The following is a 6,000-nucleotide window of genomic DNA, read 5'->3' on the forward strand; positions in this document are numbered from 1 at the left end:
CCGTTGGCCCTTAACGTTAGGATGTACAATTTCAAGTCAAATGTTTTGTAGGATGTTAGTTCGGCTAGGAGAACCTTTGTATTAGAGATCTGTTAAGGTTAGCCAAACATCGTAATGTGGAAATGAAATTGTACATAATATGAAACTGTTATTTTAATGTTTTGATTTTGTTTCATATTTTAATAAATACGGCCGGGAAGGGTAACTCCCTTCCCGCCTTCCAAAAGTCAAGAACTGTTTCCGGTTTCCCAATTCTTGGGGATTGTGTTGAGAGGGGGTGGCGGGTATCTCAGCCATATGGAAAGGGGCGACCATTCGGTCCCCCCGAACGTATGGTGGAGTACCACGATCCCCCCGGGAAGCCATCTTGGGCGGGAGGCGAGTCTCGGCTGGTATGCCCGAAGCGGCGTAGCCGGGGCGCGCCTTTTTCCCGCCCTAGAGTGGGTTGTCCTAGACACTGACGCGGCCGGCCACGCCCTCGGAGGCAGGCAGGGGCGGGTTTACGCCCGCCCTGAAGACGGATAAAAGGAGCAAAAGCCAAGAAAGCGTCCTCTTGTTCCTGTGCTCTGAAGCTGCACCTCCCCGCTGCACGTGAGCTCGAGACGGAACGAAGAGCCAATTTTGACCCACCCACCAGCCCCTGAGGACAGCTAGTTGTTTTGAATAAAGTTTTGATGTGGTAACTCTGTTTCTTGCAGGTTGTGATGATTGTCGTGAAATTTTTGAATATGCAATAAAGAATGGTTATTTTCAGTATGTTTTGCAAGTAAAGTAATTTTGCACTAGTATTGATCAGTATTCATGCTTGTAATAAGTTATGTTTGTTTTGCAATCTTAGTAAGTTAGGTAGAATTGTCGTATTTATTTTGGTCGGGCGGTAAGGTCATGATCGGTGAGCAGTAATTGGAAGATCCCTATGGGGGGGCGTCACCCATTACGGATGGGAGCGCTCGGGGGAGGTGGCCATTGGCCCCTCAACGGGGAGGCGGTCCCGTCTAAGGATAGGCCGCCGGAAGGAAAGGAAAGGTGGTCAAGGCCCCTTCCTGGATAGGAGGGGCTACGGGCCCTCCTGGGGAATTTCCCGGGGCCAGGACATCTGCGACGGCAGATGGGTAAGTTGTGTGGGGTGCGGGAGGGGGTTTACGCTACCTTTTAGACACCTCACACGAGTCCTCGGACGACCGTTAAATGGCGTCGAGTTCATTGGGGCCCCCGTCAAGTCCAAGGGAAATTGGTAGATGCACTTGAGGTACGCCTCTGTGCGGTCGCTCCCCTCACAAGTGAGGGTGGTATTTCTGTTTAGGGATCTGACACCGGTTACGACCTTGCCGTTGGCCCTTAACGTTAGGATGTACAATTTCAAGTCAAATGTTTTGTAGGATGTTAGTTCGGCTAGGAGAACCTTTGTATTAGAGATCTGTTAAGGTTAGCCAAACATCGTAATGTGGAAATGAAATTGTACATAATATGAAACTGTTATTTTAATGTTTTGATTTTGTTTCATATTTTAATAAATACGGCCGGGAAGGGTAACTCCCTTCCCGCCTTCCAAAAGTCAGGAACTGTTTCCGGTTTCCCAATTCTTGGGGATTGTGTTGAGAGGGGGTGGCGGGTATCTCAGCCATATGTACTCCACTCCGAAGATGAAAAGAACGTGGCTGGTGCAGTTCGCAGTAATTGCGTTTTGGAGCAATTAATTAAGCTCAAAATACATCCTTATGCCACAAATGGATACAGGAGGCAATTTGCCCTAAAATATATAGCTAAAGTAAAGATTTGCTTTTCTTGAAGATCCTAGTTGATAGGCTTTCACAAGAGTTGTGTGGCATTACAACAAGTACCTTTCCCACACACATGCCTTTACCATGCATATGCCTTTACAAAGAAATCGTAAGTATATCTCAGGAACGTGAAAACTTGATATATATATATGTGTATATATAAGTGTATATGTATATATATGTGTGTGTATGTATATGTATATATGTATATATATATATGTGTGTATGTATATATATGTGTATGTATATATATGTGTAAAAGCTACCTCGATTCACACCTACTTCGCGCACTCAAAGGACAGGTGCTTTCGCGGGCGGTGTCCCCCGCAGTAAATTGAAGCTCTGACTTGCCTCGTATTTAGAAGAAAAGAGAAAGCACTCTCAGGAGCGGGTTCATAGTTTATTTCAAGACCCACAACGACCAGACGCGTTTCGGCGTTTTGCCTTCTTCGATGGTAAAAGTGCACGTCTGAGGCAGCCATTTTTATTTACATCATCACATTGCAATGTACGACACAGAGAGAGGGCTAGTCAACAAAGGCATGGGCGCCATCTTAACATAGTCTTTTTCAATGTGCATATGCATCTATATCGACAGTTTACAATTGCGTTAATTTTGCAAAAAGCGAAACTTAGTTCATTAATCGTCGATATTAAATATTATATTATATTCCCAATATAATGCCACATGTTAGTTAATAAGGCCCTGGATGGGCTTGCAGCCTGTTTACATTCTCCCCATATGCCAGTCCTTCAATCTCGCCCCGAATGGGCAGTGTCAGTACGTAATTAATTTTCTTTTTTTTTTTTACATCAAACATATGCCCGCGTATAAATACAGTTTTTACATTTCCTTTTTTATCCTATTTCATGTTTTGGCTTTTCATTGTTCTTTCTTATATTGATCATCCTGCAATCATCATTCAATAGTTTACACATCATTTTTCCACGATATCCTTATTTTCCCAGATGTACCGCTAATTCTTCGTGTGTGTTTAAACCTTCAGGGTTTCTAGTTTGTAAATCAATGATGAAGCGGGTCTCTAGTCTTCGCAACATCATCAGTCTAACACCTCCCCTAGGGTGTACTGGGACATGGTCTAGTATGAAAAATCTGAGCAAATCCCTGTCACTCTTGTGTTTCTGTTGGAAGTGCCGGGCTACCGGATATGTCATGTCACAGTTTTTTATGGCCCTGGTGTGTTCAAGGACTCTCTTTTTTTGTCTCCTGAATAGTGCTCCCAATATATTGGAGTTCACAGGGGCAGACCAGACAGTACACCGTGTAGGGTGTGCTGCATGTTAAAAACATTTTGATCTTTCTAGGTTTATCAACCCCTGGTACCTTGTATGATGAGACTTTCTTACTCCCCGAGCACGCCTTGCATTTACCGCAGGGAAAGAATCCCTGCAAGCTAGTAGATAACTGAATGGACGACTTTTTACCCTGATAGCTACTCGTGAGTGTATCTCTCAACGATCTCGCTTTTCTAAAGGTGAGTAATGGTTGGGGTGGAATATCCATTCCTATTACTAGATCTAACTTTAGGAGATTCCAATTTTTCTTAAAGATCTGTTTCAAGTCCCCTGCCTCCTCGGAAAAAGTTGTGATCATTCTGAATTTGCCCCCCTCAGTTCTCTTGTTTTTTTCTTTAAATTACTGCTCTCTGGGTGTGCTATTAACCCTTCTGAAGGCTTCTTGTAAAGTGCGTTTTTCATAACCTCGTGCTCTGAATCTATCCATGCATTCTTTTGCTTGTATCAGGAAGTCTACCTCTCTTGTATCATTCCTCTTAATCTGCAGGAGTTCCCCAAACTGAATGCTTCTTATTAGTCTGGGTGGGTGACTGCTCTGAGCATGCAATATTGAATTGCCTGCTGTAGGCTTTTGAAACAGTTTTGTATGAATATTACCATCTGTTATGCATACCTCCAAATCAAGGAAGTGTACTGAAGAGGCACTAATCTCTGCAGTGAATTGCAAGTTTACCAAGTTGTGGTTCAGTCTATCAATATATTCCATGGCTGTCTCTATAGATCCCCTCCAAATCACGAAGAGATCGTCTATATAACAATGCCAGGTGACTATATTCTTGGTCCAGTTATGATTGTTCTCAGCCCAGGCCACCTGCTCCTCCCACCAGCCAACGAATAAATTTGCGTAGCTGGGGGCGAAGCAGGTGCCCATCGCGGTCCCTGAGACCTGTCGATAGCATTATCCTTGGTACAAGAAAATGTTGTTATTAAGATTGAATTCCAAAAATTGCACGACCGTTTCGTTGTGAGTGGTAAATTTTACCGGTCTATTCTGCAAAAAGTACCTCACTGCTTTGATTCCATCAGTATGCGCAATGCATGTATATAGACTGGCAATATCCATAACAATCATTCGATCACCCTCCCGTCAATGCATGGAATCGATGGTTTTGACAAAGTCCCTGGTGTCCTTCACATATGATTTAAGTGACATTACAGACTCAGATAAGAAATGATCTATGTAAATAGAAATATGTTCTAAAAGACTCGACTGTGAGGAAACAATCGCCTCCCTGGTGGCAGCAGTGCATTTTTATGCACCTTAGGTAAATGATAAAAACATGGAACAATGGGATTTAATGTCCTCAGAAACAGATACTCCTCTGTTACTATCATGTCTTTTTCATACCAGTTCTTTAGTAACGCATGACAATTGTTAATACTTGTGAGGTATACACTTTTATTTGTTTTCTCCTAGAATGACTCTTCTGATAATTGTCTTTGGGCTTCCTTATTATATGCCTCGTAAGTTTGAATCACTACGTTTCCGCCCTTATCAGAGGGCTTGCGTACAATTGTGTCATCATTTCTCAGCCCTTCCACTGCTTGCATTTGTACATAAGTTATATTGCGTCTTTTCGGTCTTTCCCGTTTTTTATAGCTCATCACCATAAGTTCTTTCGTGACTGCATCAGAGAAGGTGTTAATGTCTGTAGGCATCTGTGGTTGAAGGGTGGATGCAGGTTTAAATGTAGTCAATGCACATTGTTGTTCCACCCCAGCTACTCCCACAGTTACTTGTTGCTCAGTGTCCAACTCATTCTCATTTCTCAGATCTTCCAAAGTTAGCATTCCTGCTAATCCACAGTCCACTAGTAGGTCTGTTGCTAGATTAGGTTCCTTATGAGTCTTATCCCGTTTGGGCTTCGTTTTAAAGAACTTATGGAGTTTTAGCTTCCTTATGAACTTAAAAAGATCAATAAGAGTCTGTGTGTTTTCTAGGTTTTTCTGAGGACAAAAGGTGAACCCCAACTTTAGAACTTCCTCTTCTACCGGGAATAAGGTTCGTGAAGTCAAATTAATAATAGTTAAGCTCTCACCTTCATCCAATTCTTTGCCGTTCACCTGCGCTTGTAGAGCTTTTTCTTGCTTCTAGTCACGGGTGGAGATTGTCGGCCTTTTACGCCAGTAGCCGCCTCTCCTCGTTGGCCGACGTTTCTTTGATCTGGCGGTTTGCCCCTGGTTTTTTTAAACGACTGTTGCATCACACGGAACTCGTCCTGAAAAGGGAACCTCTTAGCTGCAGTCCCCAGGCTATCCGCATTTTCGTCTTCGGATACCTCTGGAGCAGTTACTTCCGATTCCGATGTTTCAGGTTGCACTGTTGTGTGCTGTTTAGCTTTCTCTTGTAGCGCCTTCCGTGGGGCGTCGTATCTCTTGGCCAAAGTGATTATCCTTCCTTGTGCTCGTTGCGCTCTAATTTCTCCTGTTTTCTCTGTCTGATTTTACCCTCAAGTATATATATGTGTATGTATATATATATATATATATATATGTGTGTATGTATATATATATATGTGTGTGTATGTATATATATATATGTATCTATATATGTGTGTGTATGTCTATATATGTGTGTGTATGTATATATATATGTGTGTATGTATATATATATATATGTGTGTGTATATATATATATATATATGTTGACCACCAAAAGAAATTAATGTCCGCACTCGCTCAGTACGTTAAATTGGGTTTATTAAACCAGAGATTCACATGTAGCCCCCTTCACCTACGCGTTTCGACGGCAGGTCTTGTTCACAGTGTTGCCACTAGTTCATTCTCTATTTTAATTTATATAGCTTACCGCCCATTAGCACATAATGGTGCATTCTGGGAGAGGTAGTTTTAAATTGTCTTGGTATTCACGGTTTTTAAGCTTTCTGTTTTAATTCATATC

Source organism: Lissotriton vulgaris, unplaced genomic scaffold (assembly GCF_964263255.1).
Source record: "Lissotriton vulgaris unplaced genomic scaffold, aLisVul1.2 SCAFFOLD_2748, whole genome shotgun sequence".
Lineage (NCBI taxonomy): Eukaryota > Metazoa > Chordata > Amphibia > Caudata > Salamandridae > Lissotriton > Lissotriton vulgaris.